The sequence below is a fragment of the Talpa europaea genome (assembly GCF_964194135.1).
Source record: "Talpa europaea genome assembly, chromosome: 7".
In the NCBI taxonomy this organism is placed as follows: Eukaryota; Metazoa; Chordata; class Mammalia; order Eulipotyphla; family Talpidae; genus Talpa; species Talpa europaea.
In genome coordinates this window covers 30,262,599-30,289,420 of record NC_140074.1, presented here as the reverse complement: position 1 = coordinate 30,289,420, position 26,822 = coordinate 30,262,599, and positions in this window count along the sequence as shown.

The window sequence follows — 26,822 nt, the reverse complement described above, 5'->3', positions numbered from 1 at the left end:
GTCCTCTTGATGGTAAACTTCCCTTCAGCCATTTACAGAATGATGCTTTCTTGGAAGGCACCTCTGTTTATTGTTTTCAAGAGAAGCTTTCCCAAACCCAAGACAAGAAGATGAGAATTCTTTTAATTTCTTCATCACAAGTTGAAACAGCAGAATTTGAAATCTAAAATGTCTTTTAATTAAAAAAAGTCTTCACACACATCTAACTCCTGTAACATATATAGTGTTAACTCATTAAGTCATCTCAAATGTAACTGTCCTTTACTGAAGAAAAAAAAAAGAAACTCATGCCTTAGACCTACTTATAGAATCATTTGCATATCTATGCATATATATGCACACCTTATTTTACATTAAATCTGTTTCTATACTATTTATATTTATACCCATTTGCTGTATCCAAATATATTTGACCATTTTTAATTCTTCCGTATATTCTTCAGCAAGTGTTCTTAAGAAGTTAGATTCAGTAGAGACTTTGCAACAAAGCTGAATTATAGTGGAAATCCTATACTCAATCTTTCCAACAGCAATAAATTACAATGTCAGAAACATAAGGTGCTGACCTCCCAGTGTGAAAAGAGTTGGGGGATGAATGACGGGGATAAAGCTCTTGATTAGAAATGTTTTTCTTGAAGAATAAAACATTTATGCAAGGAAACAGCTATGAATAAAGTCTATCACCTCTTGATGTTTATCCATATAAAGCACAAGATGATTTCTTTTCAAGGGAAGAAAAAAATGAAAACCTCACATTTAGACTGATACTCAGTTATAAATGTTTAATGCTGCTGATTACTAAAATTTTACAGTGTTTTCCCTCTCTAAACAAAGTGAAGAAATAATTCTTTTTTTTTAACAAAGAAGAGGCAAATGAACAATTCTCAAAGTAAAAAAAGTGTTTTGTAATTTTAGAACATAGACGTGACTAGTGGGTTATGTGCAAATTTCTCTGAAAAATAATAGCACACCGCTTGAGCTGGATTGTATTTTTTAAAAGTCAAAATCAGGACTGGAGCTGAGTAACATTCTTCACAATAGAGGCACAGTTATCAAGCTCCCGAACTCCACCAACCATGATAGTAGCAAAACATTTCTTTCATTCTGTCCCTACCTGTCTCCCTCAAAAGAAACCTAAATAAAATATATACTGTGCAACAAGGGAAGAGGATTTTCACAGAAACTGAACCCACCACTGCAGTGTTCTTAACTCTTGAGACAACTGGCTCTTAAAAACACCAATACCCAGGTCTCCCTCAAGTGTAGGTGATGCATGAAGCCAGGGTTAGGAATTATTGATTAGCCCACTGACATTGCATTGTATGTCCTGACTTGATTAATGGCAGCAGGACTAACTCAGTCAGATAGGTGAACAATTTAAGCCCCTGTTATCCTTCTTGGGTCTTTCCGATTCTTCTCTTCCTCACTAATATCTTTGCCATCTCCAGTCAATTGCTTTCTTTGATATGAGAGCATATTGATAATATTTTCCAATCTTGACTCAGCTGGTCTTTTCACACAGAGAGATATTTAGAGACATAATTTTCATCATTTTATTCTCTCTCCGTGGGCCCTGAATTTTCTATAGCTTAGTACTCCTTTAGAAAAGCATTCAAATTTCCAAAAAAAGCATTCCATGTCCTTCATAATCTGGGCCTGATTTTCTTTCCAAGTGGAGAGAGCATCATTTCATGGCAGGGATTCTCAGCTCCTCCCAGCCTCATATTTCCTGTTTTTTGAACACCTTTCTCAACTCTACCTTCTTGAATTTTCTTTACCATTCTCTTCTTAAAATGTTGGTTCCACTCAGTCAAAACGAAACCCTGACCATTTATGTCCTAGTTCAAGCATTCCTTCCTGAAACATTTTTCAATCAACTCACTGTTTTTAACACGTATTTTCTTTGGCACCATTCAGTGATATCAGTTGTGTTCCCAATGCTATTGTAAAATCTTCAAAGACAAGACTTGTGTCTCATTTACAGTTCTGAGCACCTGCTGCATTGCCTCACACATAGTAGGTACTCGATACTTATTTGTTAAAAGAATGTGAAATTATTAAATGGCACAGAGCTAACATGATCTCATATCTTTGAGGCTTAATGCTGAGTATGCAAGTGCTGGGAAGTGCTGTCTGAATTCCAGTGCCAGAATTATATTTATGAGGACATATGGAGGACAAAACAGTAAGAAAAGCTACAGTCCAAAAAATATATAAAAAATCATTCTCAGAAAAAGACCATTTTAAACCTTAGAGTGCATTTAGATCTCCAAAAGACCACACAAAAGAAGTGATGAAAAGTAAAATTTCAGCCTAGAAGACCATAATTTTAAGCTCCTTAAAATGTAACAATAATCAAATTTCCTGAAATGAAGCTTTGATCTTTGTTTTAATTCAAGTGCCCTGAGTAACCAGTTAAGATCTCCCCATCTGTTAGAGATAAATGTGTTCTTTTGAATATGAAAGAGGTGCTACAATTTGCCATCACACAGAAAAATCTGATTTACTTGGGGACCCATGAAGCCTCATTCCCTTTCCTGTGTCCTGCTTATCACTTATACCTGACTAAGCAAAGAAGACATGGACTCACAGAGATGTTCTCTGGACTCCCTCGTAATTTCCATCTTTCTTTCAGAATGAATCTTGGTTTTGATATAATATTAGACTGAACTTTGATTCTTAGTTATTTTTTTTCCTTTCCTAAAGCAAAGTGTATTCAAGACTAATACTGATGCAATTTGGAGTAGATACCAGCAGTGGCCTTTCCCCCTCCTTTCTGACCATTTGAATCAGCAATATGATGCTGGAGGAGCAAGCCCAGAAAACCAATTATGGCAAACCCACTCTCCATGTCAATGGTTGGCCCAGGATGCAGGGCCTATTAATTTTCCCCAGTGATAGAAAATACTTCGGAAACAGGCACATAGCTGATTATTTTCCAATAAGATACAAAGGAAAGTAAGCCTAGTTAGTTTAGGAAAAAAATTCTCTTGTATTAAAGATTCAAAAATGAGTAAGTCTTTTTCACTTGCTCTCTCATTGGACAAGGCTGAGGAATCATGTGGCCTTAATTGCTACTAAAACTATCCCACAACCACAAGAGAAAAAGACTGGGAATGAGGTGAGTAGTTAGCATAGTTAGCATCTTAGCATCTTATGCTAACCACAGTTAGCATCTTATAGGTGAGGTCGATCAGACTCCACCAAAGCCCACACTTTACTTCTGTTTGGTTTTTTTTTTCGACTATGTGAGTTAATTCTAAATTAATTAGAGTTGGATTTTCCATTATTTTTAGTCTCAGGGACCTTAAGTGTTGTGTTGATCATGATAACTGGAAAAGATCCTAAAAAAGGTCATATCTGATTCCAAATACCAAACTCACTGAGCCAAGATGTATATACTTTAAAACTGTCTTATTTTGAGAATGGTTATTAACATAAAGCTGATATTAGCACTGGAATGTTTTATTTATTATCAATGTTATTTATTAATTTATCATTAATTTATCATGAGATATGCATTGAGTACCCACTATGTGCAAGACACAGTAAAGGATTCCAAAAAGGTAAGCGTTGTACAAATACGTAGATCTACAACAGTTAGAAGGAGAGTAGCATGCTATGGACACTTACTAGGGAAGCAAACCTAAGGTGAGGGCTTAGAGAAGAGGCCCCTGAGAAATGCATTTTTGTTACTCAAGATTTGCTATATGGATACAGGATAGCTAGGATGGAGTGTGAACAAAAGTACAGCTCATAGCAAATCTTTTTTTTTTTTAATTTTTTTTAAAGATTTATTTTTATATATACAAGAACTGGCCTACAGGCTAGAGGCATGGGAGGGTGAGAGAATTCAGCAGAGACAGAGCAGGGAGCAGAACGTAGATGACTGAAAACACTGCTGAGGGGAACAGCGGGAGAGACAGGAGAGGTCTACTGCGCCATGTGGGTATCTCCCTGGCTGGCCAGGAATCAAACCCGCACTGCAGAGTCTATGGACAGCCTCACAGCGATGCGCTCAACCTGCTGTGCCACCCTCATTTCAAATCTTGAACAAAAGAGAAAATGTGGTGCTTTTGAGAATCTGAAGAACTCAGCTGGGGAAGGGGGGAGAGAGAAAGAAAGAAAGAAAGAGAGAGAGAGAGAGAGATAGAGAGAGAGAAAGAGAGGGGGAGAGAGAGTGAGAGCGAGAGAGAGAGAGTGAGAGAGAGAGAGAGAGAGAGAGAGAGAGAGAGAGAGCACCAAGAAATGAAAGGCCCAGAAAAATCATGGAATCATAGTAGGCATTTTGGACTACATCCAAAGTCTTGAAATATAAGCACAAATATCAGATGTAAATGTCAGAAGATTAACACTATTCTATCCATTTGCATTTTGGAGTTGTTTAAAAGAAAGCCTGTATTTATATGTATGAAGTTGGGAATTAATTTTAATAAAAGAATCATGAGTATATCCACGGGAAAGCAATTGTGTTTCCTTTCAAATCCTCCACTAAGCCAGAAGGATAAAATTTCATGATCTTGAAAACTTTGGAGTGCTTTAGAATATTCAAAACAAATATTTGCCCCCAGGGCATGTTGATGAAGCTGCTAAAGCATCTTTGTTTTATAAAGTTAACCAAATTAGAATTTGGAAGTGAAAACTTTATTCTACCAGTATTTATTGAGTACCTCACCTAGCAGGTCACTAGAATGCTTCATTGCCTATTGTTTCTTAGTCATGTTCTGTACATGTTCATTTAGCTACTCTGTATAATAGCCAATTTGAAAGAAATCTGTAAATATTGTAGACTTAAATATATCCTTCAGAAGTTAGATTCCATTTAGTTAAAAATCTTGTTGGAATTTGGTAACTGTGTCACATGGAGCATGCTACATGGCTTCTTTAAGGTTCAATTTCCTTCCTTACGGACAGTTTTGTTCTCTGGATCTGACAACACACTTTTGAACACTATGTCTAGAACACTGCTAGCACTCAGAAATATTAGTAATTGTTAGAGGTGGCTATTTTTTTAAAAGATTTATTTATTTATTTATACAAGAACCAGGGTATAGGCCAGATACGCAGGAGGGTGAGAGGATTCACCAGAGACAGAGCAGGGAGCAGAACAGGCAGGCTGACAAAATACACTGCTGAGGGGAGCAGTGGGCATGACAGGAGAGATCTGCAGAGCCATGTGGGACCCTTGCCAGGCAGCCGGGATCAAACCTGCGCTGCAGGGGCTGTGGACAGCTTCACAGTGCGGAGCTCAACACAGTGCCACCAGGGTAGGTCCTGAGGTGGTTATTTTTTAATCCAAAGTACATGTACGAAGATCAGTTGTATGGTGTAGCAATGCAATAACAAGGTCATCGGCTGCCCTGCCTTGGAACACCACATGTATTGAGAAAGAGGAGTGGGGATAGGGACAGGGACACACAAAAAGACATGGGGAAGAGCCAATTATGTGAGATCAGAAATCTGAAGTCCAAGATTTAAAATGCAGTTGGGAGACAGAGGAAGATGCCAGGTATTGAAAACTAGAGCGGTGGATGAGGACTGAGGTATCAGAAAAGTGTTCCAGCTGGATTAGCTCCGTTTCCATGCTCCAGTAGCCAGGAGGCAGTGACTCTGTCTGTGGGAGAATTACTGGTTGGCATAGACTTTGGCTAAAATCCAAAGACCTTCTTTATAGTTTAATCTTGATATTCATAAGTTACTGATTCTGAGCAAATTACGTATCATTTTTGTGGTTAAGTTTCATTAGTAAAATAGAATAAAAATGTTTTCCTACTGAACAGCATAGTTAGGGTGTTTAAATGCAGTAACAGTGAAGAATACTTGGGAAATTCTAACTAACAGTATCAGATAACAAACAATCTGATCTTCAATATTTATTGAATCTTTACCTTATTTGTGGATTGCTACATGAAGATGACATAAGTTTTAAGACATTTTCCATCTAATAAGGAGTCAACTCTTCAAAATTATACCAGGTAGTATAATGTATATATAATATATAATTATATTATGTCACATAATATACAAGCTTTCAAGAAGACATGTATAAGGTTCAATAGAACCCAATGTAAAGAAATGTTTAAGTTTGCCCAGTAAAATTCAGGGAAGCTTTCATAGAGGAGATAATCATGAGGAGGTATTTGACAGATGACAGGAAATCTTTGAATAAAGGGAAGAATGTATACAAAACACAATGGTATCTTCATAGTCTGAATTAGAAACAAAAGTTGCAAATAAATCAAGAGTTACTTGAGATTCTACATTCTTTTCCAGAGAGATTATGGTCATTTCAGTTGCAGAACATGTTAGGAAATGACTGACCTTGATCCTGGAAAACACCTTCTACTTAGCCAGGTTCTACATTCTTTCAACTAGTTCAGAGCCTTGCACTTGTAGATATCACTCCCTTTAGTGGTCAACAGCTCTTCTCAGACTTCTATAAAGCAGAGCTCTACATTCATTTGCATGGCATTTCTACATCAGGGTTGAGGATATTAACTGAACATACGATGTGGCTGAATGCTTCATTTCTGCCCCGTGGCTGAACAGAAGGTTTCAGTTTCCACTGCCTTCTAGGCTACTTAACCCTTCTAAGCAGAAATACTCAGATGAAGAAACCCAACTGTTACTATAATTTTATAGATCTAAGACATCTGTATATGAATTCATGGCATCTGGCACTGTTTGAAACACACAGAATCCAGGGCTGCAGTTTCAGTTTCTCCAAGTATGCCTGTGATAGTCAAGAAATAATCACCCTGACAACACTGAAGCTCCTCTCCCAAACAAAGCAAAGGAGGAAAAGCATATTGTCCACAGAAATAACGATATACAATACATGTAAAATGTATTGGGGAAGAAAAATCATTGCCGATTGAACATCTTATACAAATTTAGTTCATTTCTTTATATCAAGACCACCTTTTATGTCAAAATGGGTTCTAATACATTTTCTTTTACATTAGAAAATAGAACAAGAGATTGCTTGGTACTCATTAACTGAACAAACTGTTACTGAATACTTACTATGCACTAGTCATCCTACTGGACTATGGACCCAAAGAGATGAAAGGCTCCTTCAACAGAGGTGAGATGTAGGCTAACAAGTAACCTAATGAAGTAGTTACAGGTATCGCGTCCTTTGGAGAATTAACTACTTTGTGCAGTTTGATGAGGGGATCAGTCTGCATGTCCTGCCTCTCCACGACCCTCACAATCATGAGAAGGCATGATTCAGATGGGTTCATTTATGCCAGCTTGGGACTTTCCCACCAAATCATGAAGGAGAGATTTTCTGTTCCACAGGGATTTCTAAGATATAAAGATGACACTCTAAATGTAATTTCAGCCATCATCTTCCCCAAAATAATGACCAGAGACAAGATATGGGGAAGGAGTAAAAAAACAGGGATAGAAAAGGAAAAGTAAGGTGGGAGAGAGAAAGGAAAGCGACAACTAAAGAGAAACTTTGACATAATTGTAGCTTTGTATCAAGTATGCTCATACCCTCTTTTCAAAAATTGATTTCTAATTGAATGATAAATTGTATATGAATGGGGGTGTTATAAGTGCCATGCCTAAACATACAGAATTATTTTAGTTGAGACACAGAAATAAGAATTCATCTTTTCTTAGTAATGCTGTAATAATGAAGCTAATTAATCTATACTTATAATCTTTTAGGCCTCTGGCCACCTAAGGCAGAACTTTGAACAACGGTACAACTATTATTCAAAAACAGTGTGGCATCATTTAGTAAAGTTGAGGCACTCTGTATAGACATTCTGTGAATCAGCAATTTAACTCTTAGGAAATGATGTACATGCACATCAGGATATACTAAAAAAAGATTTCCTAGCAGCATTGTTTGTAATAGATCTAAGCTACAAACAAAAGCTATCTACAAAGATTAAAATAACTATACAATAGAATACATAAAAAATAAACTATAACTATACCTAATAGCATTGTATAATTTATTATCATCATATTGGGTGATAGAAGCTAGATACAAGAAATGATAATATATGATTCCATTCATTTACAGGTTTTTTTTTTAATATTTCTTTATTTATTTATACAAGAACCAGGGAACAGGCCAGATGCTCGGGAGGGTGAGAGTTTTCACCAGAGACAGAGCAGGGAACAGAACAGGCAGACTGACAAAATACACTGCTGAGGGGAGCAGCGGGTGGGACAGAAGAGGTCTGCTGTGCCATGTGGAACCCTCACCAGCAAGCCGGGATTGAACTGGTGCTACAGAGGTTGTGGACAGCTTCACAGCATGGCGCTCAACCGCCTGCACCACCAGGGGAGGCACTTATTTACAGTTTTTAAAAGCAAACACAAAAGATGTTATTTGGAATTAGTAAAATAGTAAAGAAAAGCAAGGAATTTGGATCAGAAAAGCTAGGATAGTAGTTACTTCTAAAAGGGGAGATTTTAGCACGTTAATGATATTTTAACTTGTGAATTGGGCATTACATTCATAAAATTATGTTTTATACATGCATGTGGGATTTTTTTTTTGCCTGTGTGTTATAGTTAACAGTAATAATATATTAGATAAAATAATGCATGTGTCTCTATGGATTTAGCTTTTGGTTACATGAAATATTCATTGTGGAAAAGCTATCATGGTAATTGACTACAAAAAATTGTCTACAGTGAAAAATCATGTATTATTTCAATGGATATCTCCATTAGCTTCTCTAAAATTCAACAGTTACGACTAAAATGACACTACCACCTAAAGAATTAGGAAATACAATCAAAGTTATATGTCAAAAAGCTATAGTACACTTAATATTTATGGGGAAAACTCAGATAATACATCCTGTACAAAAAGCAACAATACAGTGATAGTGATTGTCATCACAACTGTTTAAAAGAGATTATATATCTTTGTGAACTTTTTAAGGGAGGTAAAATAATTAAAAGATAAAAAGAAAGAGAAGATACATTTCACATTATTGGTAGATGATATGAACATTTACTTAGAAAAATCAACAATTAAATTTAGAATATTGCTTCCATTTTCTTTTAGATAACTATACCAACCTTTAAAAACAAATAGATTTTTTTTCACAAAACATTATTAAAAGTGAATTTATAATTTCAATAGTAAGAAAAAAGATCGTTTCTTGACAAAGAGCCTCCAAGATTTCAAAAATTCCTTCTTTCAAATAATAAGCATGAAAGCTCTGATGAAAAAAGAAAAAAAAACTTAATGTGCTCTTATTTGGCATTACTAAATTATAAACATCATATTACTCTACAATTTAATAGATAAATTCAGGGTAATCAAAACCAAAATTTCAACTGGATAATTTTTAGGCTTCAGTGCAATCATTTAAAAAATTATATGGAAGATCAAAAAAAAAAGTAGCTGATTCTTTGCAAAGACTAGATATTTCCTCTCTCAGATAAGATAAAAGTCATAATAAAAAAAAAAAAAAAAACAAGCATGACTCTGGTGCTGAACAATCCAATGAAACAATTAAACAAATCAGTGAGCTTACCAAAAGATCTTTCAATATCTGGAAAAATCAATACTTGCTAATCTGGCATCAGAAAATAACAGATAGGCCATAAATGGGGTATTTAGTACATGAAATTGATAAAATTGATTAACAATATATAAAAAAATAAAAGTGGGTCACTACTGAAATTGTTATATATAACATGCATAACATAATAACCTAGTAAGTATAAGCAGGTTCTTTTCTAAGTGCTGTTTTATATAATATACTTAATTCTCATAATCCTAGGAATGCTTTAATATCACTGCTCCTGTTTCTGTAGCTAAAAAACAGATATACAGAGCATTCATATCATCTACCAATAATGTGAAGTGTATCTTCTCTATTTCTTTTTATCTTTTAATTATTTTGCCTCCCTTAAAGAGTTAACAAAGATATATTATCTCTTTTAAACAGTTGTGATGACAATAATTATCATTATCTTGTTGCTTTTTTGTAAATTCACTCAGTAAGAGAAGAGCTAATATTGTGAATTCGAGTGGAGTGTGTTATGGTACCCATGGCCATACTTACTACACTGTAAAAGTAAAACTATGAATGTCAGTAAAACTTTGTGCTGTACATATGATGACTTTCTTAAAACCCCCCAAACACAAACAATAAGTAATGGGATCTATAAATGAGGTGAACATTTTTTCCTTCAATGAAGATTAGATAGTAAAAGTTCATAATAAGATAACAATATTTATAGTTTGATTATCAATTTGCTAACTCACAGTAAAATACCAACTCAACAGAAAAAAAAAAAGCAAAGAATAAATGACATTCAGTCATGCGTGGGAACCCTTCCTTCCAATGAAAATGTGAGTCGCAATCAACAAAATGGTGCACAAATTCATGTAGTTGGAGAAAAAGAAATTTAAATGCTGACATCATTTTTTACTTATCATATTGACCAAAATTAGAAAGCAGAATCATGCCAAGTATTGTAAGTGATACAAGGGCCAAGAGCCCTATTAAATTCCTGCAGATGTTATAGATTCAGACAGCTATTCTAAAGAACAATCTGGCAGTACTTCAGCAAATTTAGAATGCACGTAGTCTATGACCCAACAAAGCCACTCAAATACAAAAAGTTTCATATACATGGCTATTTGTCAATAACTTATATTAGTGAAGACCTAGAGGTTATCTAGATAAACATGATAGTTTTATATTATGGAACAATATAGATCAGATATAAATAATGGAAAATATACATAGGTGAAATTTTAAATTAACACTGAAACAAAATAATAAGAAACATAATGACCTATTGTTTATTTTGCAAAACAGGGTACAAATGAAATCCCTTTAGAGTGACTGTTTATAGCTGGGGTGAAAGAAATGAGAATAGGGTATGGAGACAGAAGTGAGTGTGTGTGTGTGTGTGTGCGTGTGTGTGTATAAATAATACCAACAAATGCTGATAATAGTGTGCCATTTTATTGAGGAATCTAACAAAGCCATTCCTATGCCCCTGAGCTCCATGTAAACAAATAAAAAATAGAATAACATTGTCTACCTACACTTTATGGAGATTACATTCAAAGACAGGAGATATATATTAACCTTCTAATCTAACATTGCCTTTCAAATGGCTATATTGACAAGTGCTGTAACAGATTAAACACAGGATGTTATGAGAGCATACTAAGGCACAAGAGAAAATCAGTACATGCAGAAAATATTAGATAAACATCTGTGATATAAGAAATTGGAGTTGGAATTAGGTAGACAATCTTAGAGCAATAAAACTGATTGTAGATTTATCCTATGGTGTGTTTAACTGGAAATTTTAGATCTACTTATCTATCTAAGAACTTAATATATGTTAAGAAGTAATCAGAGCATGAGCACTCTTGTTCATTCTCTAGATAATTCTATGAACTTCTTCATATTATTTATGTATTAAATAAGAGAGTTTAAGTATCTAACCCACATATTCACAGAACACTATGCCAACCCTACATTGTGGAGCTAAAAATAGAATCTTTTCAAAATAGGGAGTTCTACATAATCTGTTTCAAGATGAATTCAGACTTGTGAGAAAATTCTGGAAAATGAAGGAACTAATCACCCCAAAGTTTAAAAAACAGGTATTTAAAGGAAAAAATTATTTAAGGAAAAAATAAAATATAAAAGTTATTATGAGATACAAGAAATTATGAATTCTATAAAGAAGAGAAAACATGAGAAGGAAACAATAGGCTACTAAAAAGAGAAGTGGAAAATAAAATTTGATCTAAGAAACCACAATTACAATAATGAAATTATCTTTTAGAGGTAATAAAAAGGATATTACACAAACTCTAACAAGTAAAATAAAGAAAATAGTCTTAGAGACTCTTTCAAATTGAAACTGACGAACAGAAAACCTAGCTTCAACCTAAAAATTTTGTTGTTTTTGAGAGAGAAAGTAGAACAAACTGACAGTACAACAAATGGAAGAAAACTGAAAGATGCAATACTGAAAATGGCTTATCTGAAAACATAATCTTGAAACACTTGTGCGTGCATTCTATATAAAAAATACAATCAGCCAAAGATGAGTTTGTAGAATATTTTTAAATTACCAATATTTTAAAAAAAGTTCAAAAGCATTTTTGTAGAAATTCAGATTATCAACAAGGAAACAAACATCAAACTGCCACCATTCTGTTCTTCTACAATTAAAAATTCTTAGATTATGCAAATGTTCAGTATTTTTGTCATTTATTTGACTTGCTTTATACATAATTCACTTGAGCTCCCTGTACTCTGTTGTAAATGACTGCATTTTCTATTTTTGTAGGGCTGAATAGTATTCTATATTGTAGATAGACCACATCATCTCAATCCAGTCATCTATTGGCGGCCATGTAGTCTGCTTCCATGTCCTAGCTATTGTATCCATAATGCTTTAATAAACATTGTAAAGCATGTAAGTTTTTGCATTGATGGTGTCATGTTCCTTGGATAGGCAGCCAGCAGTGGGGTTACTGGGTTGTACAGTATTCCCATTTAAACATTTTTAACATGAATGCAGATTGCTTTCCATATGGCTGCACTAATTTACACTCCACCAATAGTATAACAGGGTTCCTCTCTCTCTACATCCTCTCCAGCACTTCTTTTTTTGGGTGACTTTAATATGTGCCATTCTCAAAAGTGTGAGACTGCTTCTCTTTGTGGTTTGCATTTTTCTTACTGGAAGTAATGATAAACATTTTTCATGTATCTTATGGAGCTGCTCTTTGGAGAATTATCTTTTCACATCAGCTGCCCATTATTAAATGGGTAGCTTATTTTTCCATTGTTGAATTGTATAATTTTTAAAAATATATATCTTAGATATTTACCACTCATCAGTTATATAGTATGTGAATATTTTCTCATATTCACTAGGATGTTTTCTTAACCTTATGTATTCTTTCACTGCCTGCAAGTTTTTAACGTGTTATTTTGCTTTCACTTCTCTTGTCCCTGAGGTTCAGTCTCCAAAATCATCTTTAATGTTGATGTATGAAACATGTCACCAGTTGCATACTACTTTTATTTAAATACCATGCATTATGGGTGTTCCTGGTGGTGCAGGCGGTTGAGTGCCACACTATGAAGCTGTTCGCAGCCTCTGCAGCACAGGTTTGATCCCAGCTGGCTGGTAAGGGTCCCACATGGCGGGGCAGACCTCTCCTGTCTCGCTCGCTGCTCCCTTCAGCAGTGTATTTTGTCAGTCTGCCTGTTCTGTTCCCCTCTCTGTCTCTAGTGAATCCTTTCACACTCCCACGCATCTGGCCTATACCCCAGCACTTGTATAAATAAAATCTTTTGAAATAAATAAATACCATTCAGGATACAATTATGTGACATGTTGGTTTAGAAAAGAAATATAACAAAAAAGATATCTAATATCTAAATGGCTTAACATGAAACAACCCAATCCAGGAGATAGTTCTGGTGGCACTATCCCACCCAATGGCTAACTGGCCCCTATATAATTTTATAATATTATTTATCAACCTTTTTCTCACACATTCTTTTTTGAGCTTTCAAAATGGTTTTGTTTTTAAAATAAAATTGTATATTTTTATTTTTATTTTATTATTTTTTTATTTATACAAGTTCTGGGGTACAGGCCAGATGTGTGGGAGGGTGAGAGGACTCACCAGAGACAGGGTGGGCAAAAGAATAGGCAGACTGATGAAATACACTGCTGAGGGGAGCAGCGGGCGAGACAGGAGACGTCTGCCCCACCATGTGGGACTCTTGCTGGCCAGCCAGGATCGAACCTGAGCTGCAGAGTCTGTGGAGAGCTTCACAGCGCGGCGCTCAACCACCTGCGACACCAGGGAGGCCCTAAAATTGTATACTTTTAAGGTACATGAGATTGTTTTGATCTCTCTCTCTATCGTGAAATGATTCTATAATCAAACTCATTAACATATTCATCTATGCATTCATGACATGTCTCAATGACTAATACCGTACCTGGTAGTCAATAGATGTGTGTTGAATGTATCTTAGAATTTTAGTAGAGGACTACCTATGATATTTCCTAAAGCCTCTAGTCAATAATACTATCAAATGTAAACAATATACTAAAGAATGGTAAACATATAATGAAGGAAAAGTAAAACATTCTGATTTAAAGAATTTTATCACCAAAGTAAGGAAGACACTTAAATTAAGTCTTTATATATATAAATATATATATATACATTATATAAAATTATTCTTAAGAATTATTGTTTAAGGAGCAAAATAGAAAGGAAGGAAGGAGGGAAGGAAGGAAGAAGGAAAAGAGAAAGGAACATAAGAGGTATTAAAAGAAGGAAGCAGCTGAAAATGAATATTTCCTGAGGATTAACTGCTAATCAATAATCTTGGTATTAAGATACATATCTCATTTAAATCTTACAACAAGTCTTCAAAGATATAAAATGATTTTTATAACTAAGGACTTAGATACCAGACAAGTTTGAAACCAGGAACTTCTAATGTGCTTTACAATCAATTTCAGACTTCTATTCTTTAAATTTCCCAAGAATATTTAATGAATCAAAATCTGTTTGCATGATGTCTTAAAAAGTAAATATCTATTGTAGATAAGATGCTGATAACATCTAAGAAACATCCCAAATCCTATCCATTCAAACTTGTTTTGAATGATCAATGTTTTTAGAGATTTTTACTGTACTAGTAGATGAAATTCAAATTTCATTATGCTTTAATTTATAGACAGATTACTCTTTATTGACTACTCCTTGGATGGGGGGCAGAATCCTTATAGTTGAAAGTTATTTCTTGGGCATACGTGCATGATGATTCTAATTAAGGAAACTAACCTTTGTTTTTTTTGAAAAAATTAAGTTTCTATTGCTGTATGGATTCCTGGGTATATTCCTTATAATCTTCCACTTTCTCAAGATCAGAGGGATTATTCTCAAGATGGCAGCTGTTAACCATCAATCAGAGAACAGCTGTTTTCCTTCACAAGACGATCTGGATTGACCACGTATATTGCTTTCATTTATTATTCCCTTTTAGCCTACTGCTTATTTTTTGCCATGTATAACCACATGACTTAAAATCGCATTAGAAGATTAAACTGTAGATAGCAATAGAGTGTTATTATGACATATGCGCCAAGAAGTTTTTTGGAGGTCAATCATCAAAGCTGTTCCATGGGAAAAATAATGAAGGGAACATATTATTTGTGTATAATAAGCATCTACTTTACCTATGTAAACTAATTTAGTCATGAGAAAAATCACAGGGTAAATGATGATGGTGATGATTGCGAATAATTATTGAACAATGATTCTATTCTAAGAAAGGGGTGAAGTACTCTCAACTTTGCCTTTTGAGTGAAGAGACTGAGACCTGGAGTGATTCACTAACTTGTTATAAAGCAAGTATTATTATTCAATTTAAAGAAAAATAACTGAAGAATTTCTATGACTTTATTACTCCAAAATAAGTCCTATCTTTAGGAAGTCTATTCAGTTAGTTTAATAATGTTTAGATTATTTTAAAATTAGAAATGAATGTTATATTAATGATAATTTCAGAATTTTTTCAACCAATGGAAAAAGTTTAATACTGAAGTTATGGTAAAAAATGTCATTACCTTGATATATGTATTTAATAAACACTGATGGAATATGTAACTCTATTTTTAAATAACTTTAAAAAATGTTAAGAGTCTCACATCCTCTGAAGAAAAATGCAAATTATGTCTCCCTTTCTTTCTCTCTTTCTGTATCTCCCTACCCCCACTGTCACCCTCAAGGTTCTTTTTGCCCTATTTGTATAACACTGTACTATTTGATTTCAGTTCTATGAGAGACAGGATAATTACTGTTATTAGTTTTGAATCTTTACCGGATAATTAGTACAGTGTTTTGCACATAGTAAGTGCTTGAGAAATGTTTGTAGGATAAGTGAGTTAGCTCATGATTGAGCTAGGATCTAATTCATATTTCCAAATATGACTAAGTAATCACCATCAAACACTAAGCTCCATATGCTGTTTTGCAATGCCAAGTTAACATGCAAAAGGACTATTTGAGTGATAATAATTTGGAGTGCATTCTAGCTAATGTGTTCATAAATGAAATGTAAAAGCATGCATATCAAGATCATGTTCCTTCAGCCAAAGAACCTTGTTCAATCTGGCTATATCAAGTAGTTCTCAGACTTAAAACAACTGTACAAGATTGTCAGTGTAAACACGTATTTTGTCTATTTTAATTTTGAATGCCTGTTCTTCCTGCTCTGGGAAAGTCTAATCATTAACAACATTTGATCCAAATTTCGCTTACATCCTATGTATAATCTGGTTTTTAATAGCCAAATATGATTTTTCCCCAGAGTAATGGGAATGGAGATTATCCCATCCTCTATATTAACTGGAAGTGGATACTGTTGATTTTGTGGAATTATTAGAGCAGAACACTTGTGTATAAAGGTGAAAGGAAAGATTTGTCTTCAGTATGGAGACAACGTTTTCATTTTTTTGAAATCTGATATTTTTCTAAGCTCCAATTTGATCTCTGTAATTGTGCTCTGTGTACTGCTACCTAAATGACCACCAGGTCTACAAATAAAAGAACACCCCAAAATGAGCTTGCTTTCTACTACCTAAATATATTTCTCCTGAGATATCTTCTATCACTTGTCATTTTTTTTTCATTCATAATGATAAGTTACCAGGTTTCATTAAGTCTACACTGGTATTATTGTGGATATCTTTTCCTCTTCTGTATTATCCCAGGAATATAAAAACTCAAGCCTCCCTTACTCCTGACTGGCTTGGTTGGCTGCTCCACAGGCCTCAATTGTTAATCTTTTCAACCCATACTACAAAGTGATATTAATCAAAACATAATGGTATTAGAATAAAAATGGACAGAGTCAATGAAATAGAATTGAGAGGTGAGAAATAAACTCACAGACATATGGACTAATTTATGACAAAGTTACTAAGATTATAAAATGAGGTAAGAAAAATCTCTTCAATAAATGGTGCTGGGAAAATTGGACAGCTATATGCAAAAGAATGAAACTATATCACTATTTAAAAAAAGAAATAAACTAATTTTAAAAATTTGGGCAGATTTTATCTGACTCTTGCTGGATTAAGTTTTTTTTTTAAAGATTTATTTATGCATACAAAAGCTGGGGTATAGGTAAGAGGTGTGGGGGATGAGAGGATTCACCAGAGACAGAGTGGGGAACAGAACAGGCAGATTGACCGAAGTAGACTGCTTAGGGGAGCAGCGGGTGAGTCAGGAGAGGTCTGCTGCACCATGTGGGTAGCTCCCTGGCCGGCAAGAATAGAACTCGTGCTGCAGAGGTTTCAGACAGCTTCATAGGTTGTGTCTTAACTCCTTGCACCACCAGGGAGGCCCCAAGCCAGATTAAGTTTTAAAGTACAACTTGGATCACACAATTCCTGAGAAATATATAAAACCTCTGACTTTCTGAAAGACCCAAACTGGAGCGTACTGGCCACTATGATCTACTTCTGCCCTATATTTCCAGTAGTTTTTAAACTAACTCTTCTCATACATTAGTTAATTTGTGTTCTATTTAAACTAAACCATAGGTTGTTTGCCTTAGTAGTTTTAAGTGCCCTTGTAAAAGCTATCAATGTTCTCCAAACAATTCTTTGTCATTCGATCTTGTCCTATAGTCATTCTTTTAAACACTGAAGTTTCTCTTTAAATACCATCCCAAGGAATTTCGACTCTGTTATCAAAATTCATAAAACATCTTTATCTATATGACTTTGTTACAAGGTGAAAAACATGTCTGATAGCCCTTGATTGTGTCTTAGGAAGAGAATGGTGTTTAGAAAATATCCTAGTAATCAACTTAAATTTTAGCAGTGGGGTGCCTGTTAAATTCCTACTTATTTTGGAACAGGAAGTTTGGGATGAATTTGCCTAAATCTCAAAAGGGCAGGGTGATTTTAGCTGATGCATGGACAACATTCTTCTCTTTGCATTATGGTTATTATAGTGAAGTTCCCATTCAGTTCTAGACTGAAAATGCTCACTTTTACAAAATTCACCTTTGTATCTTCTTTAAAGTTGAGCACAGTAGCTTTTATCTAGTAGACTCTCAATAAATAACCACTGAATTAATTAATGGGAAACTATAAGGAAAATTTAAGTACATGAAGCCAGGATTGTTTGGTTGCCTCCATGCAAAATTGGGAAAAAAAAAAAAAAAGCACATTTATCAGGAGACCCTGCCCATCAGCATTAACTGAGAAATCCAGGAGTAAATAGCTCTGATTCAAGGTGAGGACTCTGTAGGCGCTGCATCAGCTGCTGTTAGTCAAACTCCTCCCCAATCTCTGCCTTGCTACTTCCAAGAAAGGCAGAGCCTGCATAGCCTTAGGAGTGACCCCTGCCTGTAGTGAGAAATTTGCTCTAAGTAGCAGAGGAGGAATACTTGCCATGTGTATTCTTTTTTTTTTTTTTTTTAAGTTATTTATTTATTTATGCAAGCACTGGGGAGGGTGAGAGAATTCACCATAGCCAGAGCGGGAAGCTGAACAGGCAGACTGATGAAGCACACTGCTGAGGGGAGCAGCGGGCGGCAGGAGAGGTCTGAGTGCCATGGGGGACCCTTGCGGGTGGCTGGGGATGGAACCTGCGCTGCGGAGGCTGCGGGCAGCTTCACAACCCAGAGCTCAAAGCTGCACCACCGGGGAGGACCCCCCCTTTTTTTTTTTGCCATGTGTATTCTTAAGTGATCTGGTAAATGAGATTCAGAAAGTACAATGTTTCTGAAGGGGGGAGCAACAATATGTCTTACCTGCTTGATTTCACTGCTAAAGCTTCCAGACACTATCCACTACTTTGCGTGGAAGCACACATGCAGTTATTCAGAGTTGACTTTGAATGACATTAATTTGAATCCACTGAGACTATCATCTATTTTCATTTTTCTTATGTTTATACTTGTATTTACTTTAGATTACAGATTCTTGTGAAGTCAAAAATCTGAACTTTGGCAACACACCCAGACTTGTAATTCATTTCTTGTTTGTTTCTTTTTAAAGGTTAAAAGCAGTTCAGTCACCCATGTACAGGCACACACTAGATAAGACTAAGGTCCTTTAAATTAAAATAAGTCATTTTTCAAAAGTAGTTTTAGGTGACTTTTGAGAGCCTTTACAGTTAATACAATTATTCTGAAATATTTAGATGTTCTTTGAAGTATCCATAAAGGATCAGAAAATAAATCCAAGAGATAATAATATCATGACATAAAAGTCTATTGGAAAGTAACATTAGGTTTCTAGATATTTTACCGACATTCTTAAAACCATTAAAATTATGTAAAGAAATTCTCTGTGGGCAAATTGAGAACTGCATTTTCCTAAACAAAGGGATTTTTTCCATTAGAGGAAATGGTTTTGGAATTCTATTAAGAAGAGACTGAACAACATCATCTTAAGTATATGATGCCTTAAATCCCTACCTTGAATAACAGACAATAAAAAGTCTAAACCCTCTGAAGGTGAATACTATGCTTATAGCTATTTCTCAAAGCAGATCTTTGGGGACTCATGGTGTAGATTTATGAAACATACAGGGCAAAGGGTGGATCCAAACAGGAAATAAAAGAGACTGTGAACTGATAACATATGCGTTTTTGCAGGCCAAAATTCCATTGTGTAGATTTGTATGGAAATAATGGGTATAAAACTGACACTGACATCAACTTCAGTATTATAAGTATGGGCCTCCTAGGACTCAAAGCTGAAAGCTCCCCATAATCTTTGAGCAACATGTTGAATTACTCATCTCCATCAACTCTTGCTAACAGAATTTCCTGTTCTTTTTTATATTTAAGGGCCAAGTACTTTCAGGACCCTGCTTTAAAATGTGGGTCATTTGTCACAAAAATCAGTTTATAAAATATAAGATATATGTGCCTTCTCAAGGAACACATGCTTCTGTACTTGTACTTACTAAACAGCTAAACATAACAATTTTAGAAATTTACTACTGACTTCCCTGCTTGTCATTAATGAAATAATAACTCTTTCAAGAAAAGATTTTAATGTAGGTGGTTGTTTATACAGTAAATTCTAGTGATTTATTAATGTGCTCTAAATTATTCTAAAGTATATATATATATTCATATGATTCAATTCTTTAAATTTTTTGAGAAGGTAATATTTAGTAAAGTCAAGCATTTAGATTCTTCAAGGAAGGCAGTTACATTGATTTGGATTTCAAATATTTTTAAAAGCATTATGGGAATACTTGTAAGTCATCTATTAAGCTGGAAACCTTTGGTGGCATACCCAAGTGGCACAAATGTATGTGGAAATACAGGGCTAAGATTCTCTATTAACGAGGAAGTAGTATCCGATTTAGGAAAAAAATATGACCAAAAAAGGAGATCGGACAAGGTATACTAATTATGGTTCTGAAATTTGATTTCTTCTTTTTCTGCTTATTATAATGTTTTTTAAAAAAAGACTAAGGGAAAGAAGGTGTGTCAGTGTAATGTGACTATAAAATACTATGTAAGAAGGGAATATGATTGTTTGACTTTAAATTTTCTACAAATTTAGAACATAGAATCCTCTTGTTAGAAGGGATAGGTTAACTTGATGAATAATATTAAAATAAAAAATGTTCTTTTTCCCCTAATGTTTGAAATTTGCTTTGATTCCATAGGCATTTCATTGAGTCTTCCAAATCATTTAATCACATGAGAACATAAACATAGATCACTTCTTAAACATTGTTATAAATTAAAATTAAAGTCTCAGAGTATTTGTAATTCATCATCAAGAATAAAGAAACAGGTTAACAAATAAAAATATTGAAATGTTGAAAATTAGAGGGAAAATAGAAATATCTCATAATCAAATTGGTATACTAAATCCAATAACTACCCATTGTAAAAGGAAGAGAGGTAAAAAGTAGAAAATATTACTAAGCACTTATCAAACTGTATATGTGATCTGACTTAGTATGGTATGCCATTTAATTGAAATGCATGTATCCCGATGGCTCATTATAGAAATTATGTGACCTTTCCTTCAATTGAAGTTCTGGATTTGCTCCAAATCCCATGCATTAGCTATTTTTAGGGTATAAACTTGCAGATCTTAAACCATCAGATTCTACTTTCTATAGGTCTCATAAGAGAAGTCCTCTCTGTTCTCCTGCCAAAAATGACCTTTTATTTTAAGCAAATGATTTCCTGGTAATTCAATCCTGGAATCTTCATTTCAATCATTACAAATGGGTTGCCTCACATTTGTAGGATGTTTTTCATTGATGATATTTAAATATGAGTCTATTTTATATTTAAGAGAATGAAAACACTATCTAAAGGAAAGGCAGAAAAAACTAAAAACCAAACCAAACCTCCAGAATCAACTTATCATCAATTGTATAGCTCCTAAAATAAGATGTTACTAACATTATTTCCATACCACTTATCTCATTCATTCCTATTTGCAAGTTTTCTTCTAGGTTATCATTGTGTGTTTCAATTGCCATGTATTTATAATACAAATATAACCAGATATTGTTCATTTTTTAATTTTTACAATGTTTGATACTACTTGTATTCAGAGATCTCTTTGTGACTATTCACATGCAAATTACCAATCAGTATACATTGTGCTTTCAGTTCATTGTAACTTCAGGAAGAGAGTATTACATCTCTAGATAGGGAAACACTCTAGGACTGATGTTCTCAATCATTGAAGTGTATCGCCAAATAACCTCACTTGTAATGAGTTAAATTGTTTCATACCATACTCTAATGTTCTGTGGCAAAAAAATCAATTTGCTATTCTATTATTTTCCTAAAAAGTTTTTTTTTTATTTCTCTAGCCTTAATCATTATTTAATATATTGGTGGGTTTCCATCACACATATAATAGTGTGACTAGTAATAATTAGGATGGTCAAAAATTAATCTAATTGACCATGTATACAAAGTACCTTATTCACATCAAGGAACTATCATTGAGATATTCTTGCCTTAAGAGAGACAGAAAAATAAAATGCTTCACTATAGATGAAATTCCCCATTTCTAAATTTGCTACTCAAGCTGTTACTGTTAAATACATTTTTCTCTCTTCAAGAGAAGATATTGCTTATATAATATTCCTATGTTTAGGAAACATACTATTTGTACTTTTTCATTTCATCTTCTCATACCATATAAGTTTTATATTGCCTTACTACTGGTGAAAAAAGAGAAGTTCCAAGAAACCAAATCATACAATTAAATGGCATATCTGATTCTCAAAATAAGATTTGTCTGAATTCGAGGACAAATATTTCAAAATTTCAAATACTCTAAATATATTTTAAGATAATGGCAAGCAATTTGTACATAATGTATATTTAGTATATTTGTGTCACAATTATTGGACAATATCAGATAAAATATATATGTTTGAAAAGTCCATTTTAAGCATCAATACAAAATGTTAAAAATAATACAGTAAAAATAATATTTGATTAAGGTTAAGTGAGTAATTTATCATTCTAATATAAAATATGTTATACATTTTATATAATGTCAATTAGTCAATTGGGTGTTGAATTATAAAATATGTCCTAAAAGGAAAAGTGAAGAGCAGAAATGAATCATTTCCTTAAAAATGAATAAGTACAATTAATATTTTAATAAGAAGCTACTGCTTTGATGATGGCTATGCCTTCTAGGTGTATCGGCCAAAAAATCATTCAGGTATTTTTAAGTTTAATATGAATTGATAAAGCACTATACTGATGGAAACTGAAACCTAAATTATGAACAGTTCAAAAACATGCAATAAATTCCTTGGAATGTGAACACTTCTGGAAGCATAAGCAAGCAAGCAATAGTAAAATTCATCTCCCTTCTGACTTCTCAGGCACATTAAGTTAATTCCAGAAATAAATCCAGTCAATTGACAAGTTAACCTCTTACTCTTGTCATAGAAGTCATCTGCAGCCTTGAGTTGAATTGTTTTCTTTCTCCTTGGTCTTAAGTCCTTTCTTTAGTGACTAGATTTATGGTGTCACTTAGGGAATTTATCTATGATAAGAATGTGCGACGGCAAATCATTTTTAAAAAATTAGGTGCAGGAATCATATATTACATAATATATCTTAATTCTTTTACATGAATTCATTTTTTCTATTGTGGGCACATTAAGTCACTCATCTGATGGTTTTGTATTTTTGACATTACTAACTCAGGACTTGTTTAATTAGGGCTTTGAAAATGATTAAAATGAGTTGGCTGAAGATTTACATTTTATTCACTTCATTTTAACTTTTTCTATAGGTTCAATTTGTAGAACCTAGTTCAAAAAACTGATGGAAAATATTTCTCAATAGAGTGATTTTCCCTTATTGTGTTATCAGAAATGCAAAATTATAAACTACTGTCATATTTACATTAAAAAAGTTCATATTCAGAATATATTTCATTTAGGTTTAAAAGCAGATAGAACTACCTTATCATATCATGGTTATATTAAGCAATGTATGCATATGTAAATTATTGATAAATACTATTTTGTGGCAGAACTGGATGATTGGATGTTTTATTCAATATAAAATTTGTATCTCTTATCCTCATGTAAATTATAGTTTATTTTGTAATGGACTCTCATACTTAAATTCTAATACATTAGTGAGCTATTATGACCACAATCGATTGGTTGGTGCCTTTTACCAAGCAAATAGCACTGACAGGTAATATTCATGTAGAATTTATTGCGGGCTTCTCTCTGTTCTAAGCATTAGCTTATTTAAATCATTCAATATTGCAATAATTCTAAATGCAGCCTGGCTGAGTAACCTGCTCAAAATTATGCAGGTATTATGTGGTGAAACTGGAATGTATCATCTGCAAGTCTGTTTCCAGAGCCTACATTTTAAACTATAGTATTTAAAAAAAAATCATTAGAACATAGCTATGAGAGGTTATGTATACTTTGATTGAATTCCTTATTTTTCAACACTATATAGTAAACTTATAACCTTAAGTTAATGAAGTTATTGAATACCTAGCTTAAATAAGTGCATGATTAGAATTTTATGTTCACATGCATCCTGTAAAAGCAAATTTACATGAAGGCCTCCTTGGTGGCACAGGGGTTAAAGATAGCACTATCAACTAATGTCAGCCACTGCAGCAAGAATTCCATTCCCTCTTCTCCCACTGGCCAGGGAAAACCCACATGGCATAGCAGACCTCTCCTGCCTGGCCTGCTGTTCCCCTCAGTAATATATTTCAGTAGATCTGCCTGTCCTGCTCCCTACCCTCTCTGGTGAATCCTCTCAACCCCACACCTCTGGCTTACACCCCAGTTCTTGTATGCATAAAAAAATAAATCTTTAACAAAAAAAAAAAGCAAACTCACATGAGAATATCAGCTTGTTACATTAACAAACAACGCAATTGTGCTTTATTACTTGCATCATTTATTTTGCACTACTGTCTCCATCTAATATAAACTATAATAACTTTTGGATGTTGGCAAATTTAAAACATAAAGAAATGTATGAATAAGTTAGTTAGGCCATGGAGGTTGGTCTTTACAAACTTTACATCAGGCATTTAAGGATCAATCTGCAGTAATATTAACCTAAAAAGAGAGCTTTGCAATTAAACGAGATTTTACAAAATGGTTGAGTAAAGAACTGTTTTTGTTTTGCTATACATATTTGTTTCAATTTTCATCAACTCTCCAAAAGAGCTCTGAACATCAATGATCCTTTCCTATCTACATCTAGACTTTGAAATCATTTCTTAGATAACTAAATATTATTTTTATTTATAAAAGTGACATAGAAAGATATAGAAAAGTAAAAATACAGATAATAGATTCATTTTGTATAATTTTCTTACTATGTTTAAAATAGATATGTATATTTATTTCATAAGTATTTGTATAAATCTATTTTTTTTATTTGTACAATTCTTAACAGGAAGTTTAGCATCTTCAATCTTTTTTTTTTTTATTTAAAGAGCAGATTTATTAGAAAATGGACAGAAGAGTAAAAGACCCTTGTGTAGAAACAAGTGGGCAGGAAGAGCTGCCAGCATCTGCAATCTTTTTTTTTTTTTAAGATTTATGTATTTATTTATACAAGGACTGGGTACAGTCAGAAGCGTGAGAGGGTGAGAGAATTCACCAGAGCCAGAGTGGAAAGCAGAACAGGCAGACTGACAAAGTACACTGTTGAGGGGAGCAGCGGGTGGCAGGAGAGGTCTGGGCAACATGTGGGACCCTCACCCAGTGCTGGGATTGAACTGGCACTGCAGAAGCTGTGGGCAGCTTCGCAACCTAGCACTCAACTGCTGCGCCACTGGGGAGGCTCAGCATCTTCAATCTTAATTCAATATTATAAAGATAGATCCAAGTTGTTGATTAAAAATTTTATAGCTATATAATATTGCTTCATATATTTTACAACTTTAAACATTTAGACACATTATAATATTGAATATTTACACAAGTTTGGTGAATGTCTTAGAACATAAATTTTATAAAACTTGTATAATCATATGATTATATCTTAGGCTAGATAACTAGCTTGGGAAGTACCAGATCACACGCATTAGCATTTTACAAGATCCCCTACACTATATCATTTTATTTACACTAGCAGAATTTGAGAATGTCCATCTCAAGGCACTCTAGCAGTCATTGAAATTTTCTTTTATCCGACTCATTGCTATTTGTCATTTGATGATGTATTCCTTCAAAACTTTCTTGCTTCTGAAGGTTATAGAAACTAAACATTTCTATTTGTATATTAAGTATTAGTATTTATTTTTCTGTGAATTGTCCTGCTTCTTGCTTATCTTTGTTACTGGAAATCCAAAAATAGTCACTAATGAGCAAACCATGAACACATTTCTCTAAGAATAAGACATCACTAAACTTTAACCACCTTAAGAATCTTTCTAAAAATTACCTGAGTTTAAATTTCATTTACAAAAAGGACCAACTCAACTGTCTAAATCTAAGAGAAGAAAACCCATATGAACTTGAATATGGGAATAGGAACAGAATACTAAAGACAAAATGGCAGTAGCAAATCCTTATATATTGTCAGTTACCCTAAATATAATTGTACTGAACTCATCAATCAAAAGGCACAGGGCTGCTGCTGAATAAGTAAACAAAACCCAACATAAAGCTGTTTCCAGAAGACTCATCTGAATTCCAAAGTAAAAAAATACAGGCTAAAGTAAAGGACTGAAAAATAACCCTACAAACAAACAATATTCCCAAGTAGCCAGGGGCAGCTATACTTTGATCAAATAAAATAGAGTTCCATCTAAAAAAAGATAATACGATATAGAAATGGACATTCCATAATGATTAAGGGATCAATATATCAGGAAGATATATAATCATCAATGTATATGGACCAATTGAAGGAGTATCAAAATAAATAAGGTAACTGCTGGCAAATATGAAAATAGACATTGGCAGTAATACAATAGTAATAGGAGAATTCAATGCTCTACTTTTATTAATGGATAGATTGAAGGGACAGAAAATAAACAAGGAAACAATAGTTTAAATGTGGAATTAAACCACATGGGACTAATAGAATTTATAGGGCACTGCACCCCCCAAAATCTGAGTCTACATTCTCAAGTGAACATGGGACATTCTTGAGGATAATATTCATGGTGAGTGACAAAAAAGTTTCTTTACATTCATGAAGACTGAAATCATATCAAGTATCTTCTCTGATCACAATGGTATCAAACTAGAAATCAATCACAACAGGAAAGTGGAAAAT